The sequence below is a fragment of the Lipotes vexillifer genome, unplaced genomic scaffold (genome assembly GCF_000442215.2).
Source record: "Lipotes vexillifer unplaced genomic scaffold, Lipotes_vexillifer_v1.1 scaffold63, whole genome shotgun sequence".
NCBI classification, from domain to species: Eukaryota; Metazoa; Chordata; class Mammalia; order Artiodactyla; family Lipotidae; genus Lipotes; species Lipotes vexillifer.
This window is the reverse complement of record NW_006784492.1, coordinates 1,607,311-1,619,854: the sequence shown is the minus strand read 5'-3', so window position 1 is coordinate 1,619,854 and position 12,544 is coordinate 1,607,311.

The window sequence follows — 12,544 nt, the reverse complement described above, 5'->3', positions numbered from 1 at the left end:
AGCCTTCTCTCCTGGGGCCCACAAGGCAAAGGCTCTCCCTGGCTTCCCCCGCCAGCTCGCCCCAGCCCCACACAGGGTCCTAGGGATCCAGCGCCTGCACTTCCGAAGGAAGCCAGCAGGCGGCGCCCTCGCACGGGGTGGGGGGGGGGTCCCGCCTGCGGGATCCCGTCTTAGTGGCCGCGGTGGGAACAGCCTCTAGATGCCCAGCGTGTTCTGTGCTTCCGCATAGCTTGAGGGACGCATGTAGGAACCGGGAACCAGGCGGGGTTTCGAATGGCAGAGCCCGAAGGGCCGCCAAGTAGTGTGCTCCTCGTTTTGAAGATGGAGAAACTGAGGCCCAGAGAGGGAGTGATCTTCCCAAGGTCACACAGCAAGACGGCAGCAGAGGTGCCCAGGAGCCAGCCCCCTGCTCCCCGTGCAGTGTGATTCCACTCACTCACAGATGCCTAGAATCAGGAACACTAGGGATATATGGGGGCAGATTTTCACCTTTTGCCTTGAAACTGGAAACCAGTATCCCCTCCCCATCCTCTCCCTCCTCCCCCTACCCACCCCCCAGGCTGGCCTCTCAGGTGGCCGGGGCCTTCCCCTCAGAGGCGGGGACACCACAGCCCAGGCTAGGAACTCGCTGGCCGTGGAAAGTCCGGAATGAAGCCTGGGGGGCATTAGCCCACTTGCCCAGAAAAGAAATGTGGCCTGCGGGAGGGAGGCCAGGGATGCATCCTCACACCCAGAACACGTGGGAGGCCCTGAATCCTTGTGGAGTGGGGGGGCCCCTGGAGTCCATCTCCTTGTGTCACAAACGAGGACTCAGACCACCCGAAACCAACTCAGAAGGGGTCACTGCAGGTCACGGGGCAGGCGACAGAGGCGTCCCTCTGCCCACCCTGCCGGCCCACCTCCTGGAGCTCCTGGCCCAGCCCCGCAGAGCTCGCCCTGCAAGCCGTCCTCAAGACCCTCCTCGGGGAAGGGCTGGGGCAGCGGACCCCAGACTGGAGTTGGGGGGCTGTGCGGGAGAGTCTGGGTTCTCCGCAGCCTGCCCGAGGTCGCCAAAGACGGCTTAGGAACCCTGTGTCTTGCTGTCCACCCACACCCGGCCGGTCCTGTGAGTGTCAGAACCAGGGTCAGACATGTGTCAGCACTGTCCAGGTCTAAGGTCAAGGTCAGAAAGGACACAGCCCCCAGCTCAGCAGTGCCTGCGGGTGACGAGCCCTTTGCCCTTCCTTGACCCTCAGTTTCATTCTCTCTGTTGGGGTAGGGTTTTTGCTTTCGCTATTTGTGTTTTTCATGTATTTTATGTCATTATTTCTATTAAGAGCATTTTGGGTGTGTGGACCCAAGAACCTGGGAATAAGTCGGCACCTATAACCTGATACTTTCCTATTCCCATAATCGTAGGTCCATGGATTTATCTGGTTCTGCATTTGAGGTTCTGTGCACTTGGTGTACAGCTATACACAGGCACCTGGGAGTAACGGGCTGGGCTTGGGCAGCTAACGTTTCATTCAACCGGGTTGAGCCCACACTTCGTATATGCACATAACAGAGATGCGATCGATTCTTTCTCATTTTTCCTTTTTAAAAAACAATAAATCATTTGTGATGCTTTTAACAAAAGTTAAATGAAAAGTTTGTGTCTAGGTGTGTGTGTGTCTAGGTGTGTGTGTGGTATGTATGTGTGTCTAGGTGTGTGTGTGTGTCTAGGTGTGTGTGTGGTGTGTGTGGTGTGTGTGCATCTAGGGGTGTGTGTCTAGGGGTGTGCGTATGTCTAGGCGTGTGTGTGGTGTGTGTGCATCTAGGGGTGTGTGTGTGTGTCTAGGGGTGTGCGTGTGTCTAGGCGTGTGTGGTGTGTGTGTGTGTCTAGGGGTGTAGGCGTGTGTGTGGTGTGTGTGCATCTAGGGGTGTGTGTGTGTGTGTCTGGGGGTGTGTGTGTCTAGGTGTGTGTGTGTCTGTGTGGTGTGTGTGGAGAGACAGAAACAGAACCCAGGAGCTGGCACCCACGGCGTGTCTGGAGAGCTTCAGAAACTGGCCATTTCCTCTCCTGTCGTAACTGCCAGGCCTCGGGGTGGAATTCTCCCTGCCCCTTCTGGTGGATGATCTTGATCCCCACTTCCGTGCGTGGCGGCTCTGTCGGGGGTCTTCTCCCTGGCAGAGGCTGGTGGGTGTGATAAGATGTTTGCTGTTCCCATGTCGATCCATCTGGAACACTTTCCTGAAAGATGGACCAGACTGGGGCCAGGGAGCCACGTAGGGACCTTGGCTCTCAGGACGCCCCACGTCGCAGTCAGTGACGGCTTCGTGGTAGGACGTCGAGGACACAAACATGCCCAAGTGGCCGGCTACAAAGTGCAGGCTCTGTGATCATGCTTGAGCTTCCCGTGAGCGGGGCAGGTATGGGTGTGCCCTGTTCACAGAGGAGACTGAGGCGCTTGGAGGGGGAAGTTATTTTTAGCCCAAATAAGAGGCGTTGCTCTAAAGCTCCAGAGAAACCCCAAATCCCAGGCAGACTCAAGCTGGTTTTCACCCAAGACACCCAAGTTTGGCGTCCAGAGTCATCAGGTAGCAACAAATCTCAAAGGAACAGACGGAAACATGCAACGCCCTTGACAAGCTGGCATCAGAGGAGCAGAAATACTTTCTCAAATATCCGCTGGGCTCGTCCCTCCAGCTCTGTCGCTGAAACGGAAACCCAACCAGTTTCACGTCGCCAATAACAGAGGGTCCCCCTCCAAGGACCTGGGGGCCTCCTTCCGGCCAGGGAGGAGCTGCAAGGCCAGCGGGCGACTCTGTGGGCCGGAGGGGCACCCCCTGCCCACGGCGGATCCCCATGGGGAGGTGGTCACCTCCTTCCTGCGTGGCACAGCCCAGGGACCCCTGCAGAAAACACCCCGGCACACAGTGAGGCTTCCCCTGGAAGGCACCAAGGCTGGTGTCAAGGCCAATCCCGTTCTGGTGGGGATTCGTGTAAAGTCAGGGTCAGGACCCTTTCGAGAAGGACCCCACTGAGTTGAGAGAGAGCACGGCGGCCCCTGACCTCGGGCCCCGCCGGGCGCACACCGCGGGGCTGGGCCTTCCCCCGTCCGACACAGACAGGGTCACCAGCGGCAGACCAGGCCTCTGCGACAGAGCTGAGAGCCAGCCATTATCACATCTGAACACAGACCAGCCGGCGACGACCTTGATGACCGCGCGCCGTCCAGCTGAGCACACGGGGGCGGCTCCTTCACCATCACGGCTCAGGGCCCGAGCCCCCTCCTTCCAGAGCAGGTCACGGACCCGCCCAGTCACCGCGTGGCCCCGCTTCCCGACAACAAGGCATCCGGCTTCTTCCATCCTCCCCAAATCCCCTCCCCAGGCCCACCCTCGGCCAGGCCTTCCCAGCACCTCTGGGACCCCCACCCAACCCTGGGCCTCTGTGGTGCATGGTCCCCCCGCTTCATGAGGACCAGCTCAGGCTGTCCAGCCACAGCTGTGCGCGCGGCAGCATCCTTGGTCCTAAAGAGACAGGGGTGGCCCTGGGGGGTGAGCAGCCTCTGTGTGGCGGTTGCTGTCTACTCAGCAGGACCAACCAGAGGAGGGACCCACATACCCCGAGCTCAGCTCCAAGGAGAGCGGCCAGGTGTGCCCACCCGGCTTATGCGGTGAGGGTAAGGCCGGGCCGGGGCTCTGGCCACTGCAGCCCAGCCCCTGCTCATCCCGATTCCATTAGATGTGAAAACACCTCACAAGCCCCAGCCTGCTAGAATGATCACCACACGCTGCTGTTTCCACCACGGAGCGATGCCCAGGGCCGGCCCAGCCACTTCCAGCCTCTCCCGGCTGCGCATGGCCCATTGTTGCCTCATCTCCACAACCGGGGCCTTCGAGGCCCGGGGGCTTTGGCAGCCCATCGAGCTCAGACTGCCCGCTGCAGGCACTGAGTGCCCCAGCCCAGGTGTTTTAATAGCCTGTGCTCATAACCCACTGGCATTCGCATGATGTTATAATTCGGTTGTTAATCTCTGACAGTACCGGGCTGGGCAGATGGTACTTTGTTCCAAAACCCTGCCTGGCTCCACACTGGGACACAGCACCGTTCTCATCATTTGCAGCTCACAGATTGCGGCCCCGGTGCTCAGCCCTGTCAACGGCCCAGCAGTACCTGCCCGCGGAGGCGCAGGAGGGGCCGTGCCGGCAGCAGAGGCACAAGCCAAGGTGACTGCAGTGGTGACGGCAGCTGCCACTTAGTCTCCACTGTGTATCAAGTCCGATGTGGGCAACTTCCAAGCATGGGCCCGTAAACCGCGCTGACAGCAAGCGCACCAGATAGGTGCCCCAGAGTCGAGGGCAGCGAGGTGCAAAGCAATCTGGAGTTGGGATTCAGGCAGACATCCCTGGGCATCCCAGGCCCTCTGCTGACCACAGCACTTCTGCAGGCGGAGGGAGGACCCCGTGTTGGGACGTGAAGGATGCTTCAGAGCAGGGCTGGGTCAGTAGGGCCGGGGCTGCCAAGAGGGCAAGTCGTGAGGACAGAGCACAGGCAGGCGTGAGGACAGACCCCTCCTGGGGGCCAGTCGAGGGAATCACGGGAGGTGAGGAACTGGACAGCCAGGGCACGTAATAATGCTTTCTGGAATTTTCTGGCGACTCAAGGGCAGAGAATTGGGGCAGCAGCTAAGGGGGCATGTGGACGAGAACGAGCTAATAGACGTGGAGAGACAGAAGGTACAGTAGGGAGAGGAGGGAATGCCCAGCAGCAAGTCCTCGAGGTGTGAGTGGGGTAGAGCCCAAGCATGAGCTGAGGGGCCAGGTCGGGTGGAAGCAGGGACCACTGACCCTGGGGAACTGGAGGGCTTAAAAGCGCGTGGGGGGGGAGCTTCTCTTCCAGCTGCTCCGTGTTCTCAGGGAGGTTACAGGCAAGGTCATCCCTGAAAGGGAGAGGGGAGGGAAAGGGGCCAGGGAACCAGGAGAAGGTGTGAAATTTTAAAAAATTAATTAATTAATTATTTATTTTTGGCTGCGTTGGGTCTTCGTTGCTGCACGCGGGCTTTCTCTAGTTGCAGCGAGTGGCAGGGGCTCTAGGCGCATAGGCTTCAGTAGTTGTGGCGCGTGGACTCAGCACTTGTGGCTCGCGGGCTCTAGAGCGCAGGCTCAGTAGTTGTGGCACACGGGCTTGGTTGCTCCGTGGCATGTGGGATCTTCCCGGACCAGGGATCGAACCCATGTCCCCTGCATGGGCAGGCGGATTCTCAACCATTGCACCACCAGGGAAGTCCCAAAGGTGTGAATTTTTTTTTTTTTAATAAATGTATTTATTTGTTTTTGGCTGTGTCGGGTCTTCGTTGCTGCACACAGGCTTTCTCTAGTTGTGGTGAGCGGGGGCTACTCTTTGTTGCAGTGTGCGGGTTTCTCACTGCAGTGGCCTCTCTCACTGTGGAGCACGGGCTCCAGGCACACGGGCTTCAGTAGTTGTGGCACACAGGCTCAGTAGTTGTGGCTTACTGACTCTAGAGCACAGGCTCAGTAGTTGTGGTGCACGGGCTCAGTTGCTCTGCAGCATGTGGGATCCTCCCAGACCAGGGATCGAACCCGTGTCCCCTGCATTGGCAGGCGGACTCCCAACCACTGCGCCACAAGGGAAGCCCCACAGAGGTGTGAAGTTTTATTGGGAGAGTGAGAAAGTGGATTGGCTAAGGAAGTTGTTAAAATTGCCAGCAGTGCGGAGGCCCCACTGAAGATTTGCATCACAGTGTTACATGGAGATCTTTGGTATGGCTCTGTTTCCCCAAGCCACAGTCCACTGCTCGGGTACAGAGCCATGTAGGTGTCCTCAGGTCATAAAATAGCTGCAGCAGCTCCAGCCTGGGCATCTTCCTCTCATAAAGTCTAGAGGCTCTGGTCAGGTCACATGGTCATCCTGGAGGAATCCCTGTAGCTCACTGTCTTAATCTTGAGCTATGCTCCCCCACCCTCAACCCAAGCCAGAGATGGGCTCACCATGTATCCCTGCATTTGGGACAAGGAACCACCACAGAGGGCTGATGATGATGCCGATGTAAACGCTCGACTGCAGTCTTAACCCCAGACCACAGGGTCAATTCCAGAGGTGCACACACAGCGACACCCTGCTAGATACCCACAATGTGTCTGGGGTGCACATCACGCTGCCTTTGAGATAAACGTGGAAAAGAAGGATTCCACCAGCAGCTAAGAATGCAGCGAGGAGGAGACAGGACACAGCTCGTGAACCAGAAGACACTTGGCCTGGAGGGAGTGCACCTCATTCAAGGATAAGTAACTGAAGAGAAACACAGCCACAGCTCAAAATTGTATGCATCGTGTCTCGATATGAATGCCAGAAGATATGCCCTCTTTGAAACCAGACAGTAGAAATTCACAGGCTGAGTAGGAGGGGAATCACTGGAGTGAGAAGGAAAGTGAAAAGGCAGGAGCGGAATTAGCATTTATTTGCATTAAAGATAATAAAGAGCAGAAGACATGTCACCACGGAAGACAACGGATTACGAATCTCTAAAAATAACGAGGGAATGAGAGATAGAGTAAGTAAAAGCCTTGTAAGAGACAGAGGGAAGGAGGTCTCCATGAAACACAGGCTTCCTTGGGAATCAGGGCACACAAGCGGAGCTGGAAAAATTCTGAGCCCGCAGATCAAAAGGCCTATGTAGTGTTGGGCCAAAGTCCATCCTGTAAGAATTTCAGAATTTGAACCATAAAGATTAAAAAGTCCTACAAAGTTCTAAACAGAATAAACAGAATACTTAGCAGGGGGAATGAGTAGGGCTGAGGTTTCTCTACTGTTCCGGAGGCCGGGAGATATTTGGAGGGTTGTGATGACTCAGCTCTGTCTGGGTTTTACTTGGTTGTAAAGAAAGTAGGGCACACGTAGATTTGAAGTGTTCACAAATGTATCGTTTGTGCACCTTCCAAAGGAAAACAAACTCAAAGACACGCTTTTATCAACCAAGGGGTGGTTCAAAAGCAAGCACCCCCCTTGTGGGCAATTTAGGAGGCAGAAGGGGATGGCAGTGGCATCAGTACCACGTGACAATACTCATTGTAATAAATGTGCAAACAAAAGAGAGCAAGAAGCTCAAAGATCCCTGCGCACTTGCCTGAGACCCAAGGTTCGGTGTGAGACTCAGGACAACTGCAGGGTGAGATGTGGGTGCTTAGATTGGTTCCTGCACCTTCTGTTTTGGCATCGTGACAGGAACGGACCACGAGGCGATGCATCACTGCCTTTCCTTGTTCCACGTGCTGCACTGTCTGTCACCCACCCAGCATCATTAACATCCCCTTGGAAGGTCTCCTGAGAAGCTGGGACAGAGGTGGCATCTGCCCGAGCAGAGACACATGTGTGGATTTGGACAGACTGGGGCCCTGTTATCCCAGGAATTGCATACAGGTAGATGCATGGGCGGACACGAGACTGGGAACGTTTGCTTTGCGGCCATAGATTCGGGCAGTTCCTGAGAATTCCCAAGAGGTTCCTGAGATTTGCAGCAGCTTCTGGTTCTCGAGAACTGCCCTCTTTAGCGCCAGTGACTTAGGGAATCAAAGGTGATTCCTGACTTGCTTGCCACCAGCCCTTCTCATGGTTGCACAAGCCTCTAGCTCCCTTTTCCGAAATCCCCCAGGTGCGCAATGCCCAGAGCCGCTGGCCATCTGTGCCCCACGAAGGCTTGGAGAGAACTTGCTGTTTTCTCCTCACCACACCCAGTCAGCGTGGTTGATGCTGCCGAGGTTCTGAAGGAGGAAATGCCGGCCTCTCTGGCCGCTTAGAAAGAGCGGCAGCGTTTGCCTAGACCTGTGAGATGCGTTGATTCCCTCCAGGTGGGAGCAACTGCGCCAACAGGCACGGAACCAAAAGGGTCAGCTGCATCCCAGGCGCCGGGAGCTGTGCATATTGCCGTAAAAGGTGCCACATCTGCATCAGCAGCTGCAATGTGCTCACCATCGTCTCTCACACGGAAGATGGACAATTGGATGGGGATGTGGGCGGAGTCACTGCCTCGTGACCTTCAGGTCCCGGATGGCAGGACTGTCTGCAGTTCCTCTAGGGTCGAAAGATCGCTATGTTTACTGTTTTAGGAGGAAGAGGACTTCGGGGGGGCGGGGGGGGGGGTCTTTCTACCACAGGAACCGACTGTGCCTGGAAACCAAGAGGGGATTCTTCCCGTGGTCCAGGCTGTATTCCACCCACACGTTCAGGAACCAGGGGAATCATCACACCAGACCCCCTGTGGCGCAGGCAGGGGCCAAAGCTCCAGCAAGAACCCGATCCCCACAAACTCTGCTCTGGCCGGAGGGTCTCAGTGGGACTGGAGATCCCCAGGAACCTGCCTCGGACGGAAGCCAGTGTCCATCAACCCCCCCCCCAGAGTGCGCGGGCTCTCCCCCAACCCCCAGCGCAGTCTCCCCCGACGTGCGCACCCGTGGGGAGGGTTAGGAGGGGACGCACGTTACAAAACCAGTTCGGCATCAGGCTTCAAGGGGACGCAAAACCTCCCCTGGACTCCCGGGGCTCCAGGTGTGTGACCATCCAGGTCTGGGAGGTGTTAACGGTCCCAACTGTCGTGGTGACTCAAGTCGGTGTTGAAGCACTAGGTCCAGAGTGCGTTTGCAGTTTTCTCTGTAGTGGTCAAGCTGGGAACTTAGTGGGATGTCCGTGGGTCCCAGTCCTAGGGACACCGCGACCAGTGAGTCACCCGGACAGGGACACCGCGACCAGTGAGTCACCCGGACAGGGACACCGCGACCAGTGAGTCACCCGGACAGGGACACCGCGACCAGTGAGTCACCCGGACAGGGACACCGCGACCAGTGAGTCACCCGGACAGGGACACCGCGACCAGTGAGTCACCCGGACAGGGACACCGCGACCAGTGAGTCACCCGGACAGGGACACCGCGACCAGTGAGTCACCCGGACAGGGACACCGCGACCAGTGAGTCACCCGGACAGGGACACCGCGACCAGTGAGTCACCCGGACAGGGACACCGCGACCAGTGAGTCACCCGGACAGGGACACCGCGACCAGTGAGTCACCCGGACAGGGACACCGCGACCAGTGAGTCACCCGGACAGGGACACCGCGACCAGTGAGTCACCCGGACAGGGACACCGCGACCAGTGAGTCACCCGGACAGGGACACCGCGACCAGTGAGTCACCCGGACAGGGACACCGCGACCAGTGAGTCACCCGGACAGGGACACCGCGACCAGTGAGTCACCCGGACAGGGACACCGCGACCAGTGAGTCACCCGGACAGGGACACCGCGACCAGTGAGTCACCCGGACAGGGACACCGCGACCAGTGAGTCACCCGGACAGGGACACCGCGACCAGTGAGTCACCCGGACAGGGACACCGCGACCAGTGAGTCACCCGGACAGGGACACCGCGACCAGTGAGTCACCCGGACAGGGACACCGCGACCAGTGAGTCACCCGGACAGGGACACCGCGACCAGTGAGTCACCCGGACAGGGACACCGCGACCAGTGAGTCACCCGGACAGGGACACCGCGACCAGTGAGTCACCCGGACAGGGACACCGCGACCAGTGAGTCACCCGGACAGGGACACCGCGACCAGTGAGTCACCCGGACAGGGACACCGCGACCAGTGAGTCACCTGGACATCACCGGGGCTCTCCTCCGGAATCTTCTTTATCCCACGGAATTCAGGGACCCAAGTTCAGGGGTGAGAGCTCCCACTCTCAGCTCGGATTTGCACAAAGCAGCCACCACGGAGCTGCTGAAGAACACCCCCTGTGCCAGGGACCTTCTCCCAACACTGGTGCAGGAGTGCTCCTGGGACCCGCAAGGTCGCTGACGCAGAGGGCTGGGGATGAGCACCATAACGCCCGGGGAGACTTCTCCTTGTGTCCCATGGAGGGCTGTCCACGGCTCGAATCTATCACCACCAGAAGCCGGGTGTCGCTCTTCATTGCTTTGCACAATTTATAATTACATGTTTATCAGCCGGGTCGCCTGTGCCAGGTGTGCGTCGATTACCAGCAGCAGTGAGGAACCGGTGCTGACAGTTTTGTTTACAGTTTTGTGTCTCCAGTGCCCCAAGCACAGTAGGTGTTCAGTAAGTAGTCCCCAAATGAATAAATGAATGAATGATTAGCTGAAGAAAATGGCAGTGTTTATCCTGCTGGAAAGATAACCCACAGAGAAAAGGATTTCAGCTCAATTAGAGTCTTAACGGGTGTTGCAGGATATTTCACGGATGGGTCATCTCCCATCACTAGATACGCATGAAACTCAGCCCGTGCCCTTTCCACAGGACCGGCGGGGTGGGGGTGGGGGGCGGGTTTAAACCGTAGGCTTTATTATCCCGCAGTATGGAGGGAGGGCCAACAGATCAGCAGATGACTGCCATTGAACAGGAAAGCTTGTCACACTCCCCGTTCCCCATAAGGCCACACCACAACAGGTGACGCCAGGACACACAGGGCCACATGGGGAAGCACCAGCGTAGGTCAGGAGGTGGAGGGAGGGGGAAAACTGGGAACAAGAACCTTTACTGTGGTTTTCACAGGAAGGAATGGGTGAGGCTGGGCAAACAGGCTTAGGATGGGCTGGTCTGAATAACTTCAGTAAAAGCTCTGGGACCAGGGGCTGTCCCAGCTGTCAGGCACCTGGCCCGGGGGTGATTAGGGCAGGGGATAGTGGTCCAGCATGTGTGAACCACATAAAGGAGTTGGCTGGGCTGTGGACTCTGCATTGGTTGGTTCACATATGAAAGGCCTGTTTGCAGGCAAGTCCTTGACGTCTCCGGGAACTGGGTGGCCCTGGGAAGGGCTGTCCCTCCATGGTCAGCAAGGTCCCAGGTGTCAAAGCAGAAAAAGAAGAGATGCTCAGCACATGGGCAGACACCCCCGCCCCCAACCAGAGGCCAGCCTCCCTGAGGAAGGAAGCGGCTAGCTCTCGGCTCTGCTGCCCTGCCCGCCCACCCCTGGGGGTGGTTCCAGGACAGACCAACTTCTCAGGATCAGCTCAAAATAGCCCCCCAGGTGGGGAGGTGAGTATACCTGACCCACTCCATCCCTGCTATGTTTCCTGCCCTGTTTCCTAACTAATTGGTCCCTTTGTGTGAAAAGCCAGCCATTTTAAACAGCATCATAAACTCGATGAAGTTTCCATCATAAAATTTCTGGATCACAGACATCAGCTAATGTTTGTCCTGCTTCCCATTAAAGAGCTGGGCTCCTGATTTATGCCGGCGAGGCTCTGTGTTGCCTGCTCCCAAAATTATAACTTGCGTGATATCCCCGAGTCATCTCCATGGTTCTAAAAAGCAAAACCGAGAGCTCTGGTGTCCTTTTGCTAAGTTTTAAAAGAAATTAAAGAGGCACTTCCTTTTCCTTTGGCAGCCCACCAGGACCTGACCCATGTTCAAGCCCAAGGAGGAGCATCAATTAAAAACAGGTCTGAGCTTTCCTGGTGGCGCAGTGGTTGAGAGTCCGCCTGCCGATGCAGGGGACGCGGGTTCGTGCCCCGGTCCGGGAAGATCCCACGTGCCGTGGGGCGGCTGGGCCCGTGAGCCATGGCCGCTGAGCCTGCGCGTCCGGAGCCTGTGCTCCGCAACGGGAGAGGCCACAACAGTGAGAGGCCCGCGTGCCGCAAAAAAACCCCAAAAAACAAAAAACAACACAAAAAAGCAGGTCTAGTGAAGCTTAACCAGGCCCCTCGCTGAGATGAATGACCCGTCACTGGACAGCGAATACTGGGGCAGAGGACCGCCTTTGAGGATTGCTCGTAGGGCACTGAGGCAAGCTGAGAGCATGCAGACAGTGACTTTTCTGTCATCTAAGGTGGGCTGGAGAAATGACCTCACCTCCGACTCAGGGCGGTTGCTTCACTCTGGCAAAGGAAGAGGCCCCTCATTATCTGGAACACGGCCAGCCAATGACCACCCCATCCCCCGGGAGAGAAGAATGGGGGCAAAGCAGGCACCACCCACTCACCTGGTCCTCACCCGCTGAAAGGTGGGTCCAGGCGCGTAATGTGTCACCTTGACGTCCCAAGTCACACACAGGCCACGCCTCCCGCTATCAGACCTGGCCTCCCGTTTATTGACACAGGTGTCCTGCAGGGCCCAAGATGACACCTTATCCTCGCCGCTCTGGCCAAGCCCTGCTCCCCTGTATCCTATGTCAGTGACAGACTGGCTAGCGGCGGGGCCAGCTCCTCGGGGCTCTGCCGTCTGCATCTCCATTAGCCCTCGGGTGGGCTGTGCATCCGCGGCGGCCTTTCTGCTCCCGGCCAGTGTGGCCACATATGCCTGCCTGGGTCTCAGTGTGACTCACTCCCGTCCCGCTGGCAGTGGTCTTTGTAACACCAGAAACCTGGCCAACCCCCACCCCGCCCCAAGAGAAGCCTTGCATGCACTCCACAGAGTCCCCCACCATTTGCAGACAGGAGGCCTCCAGCTGACCCAGCCCACTCTTCTAGAGCCACCTTCCAGCGCGGCTCATGTTCTCACCTTCCACCCTGGGCTCCTGCTGTGCCTCCCCTGCTTCTCTCCCT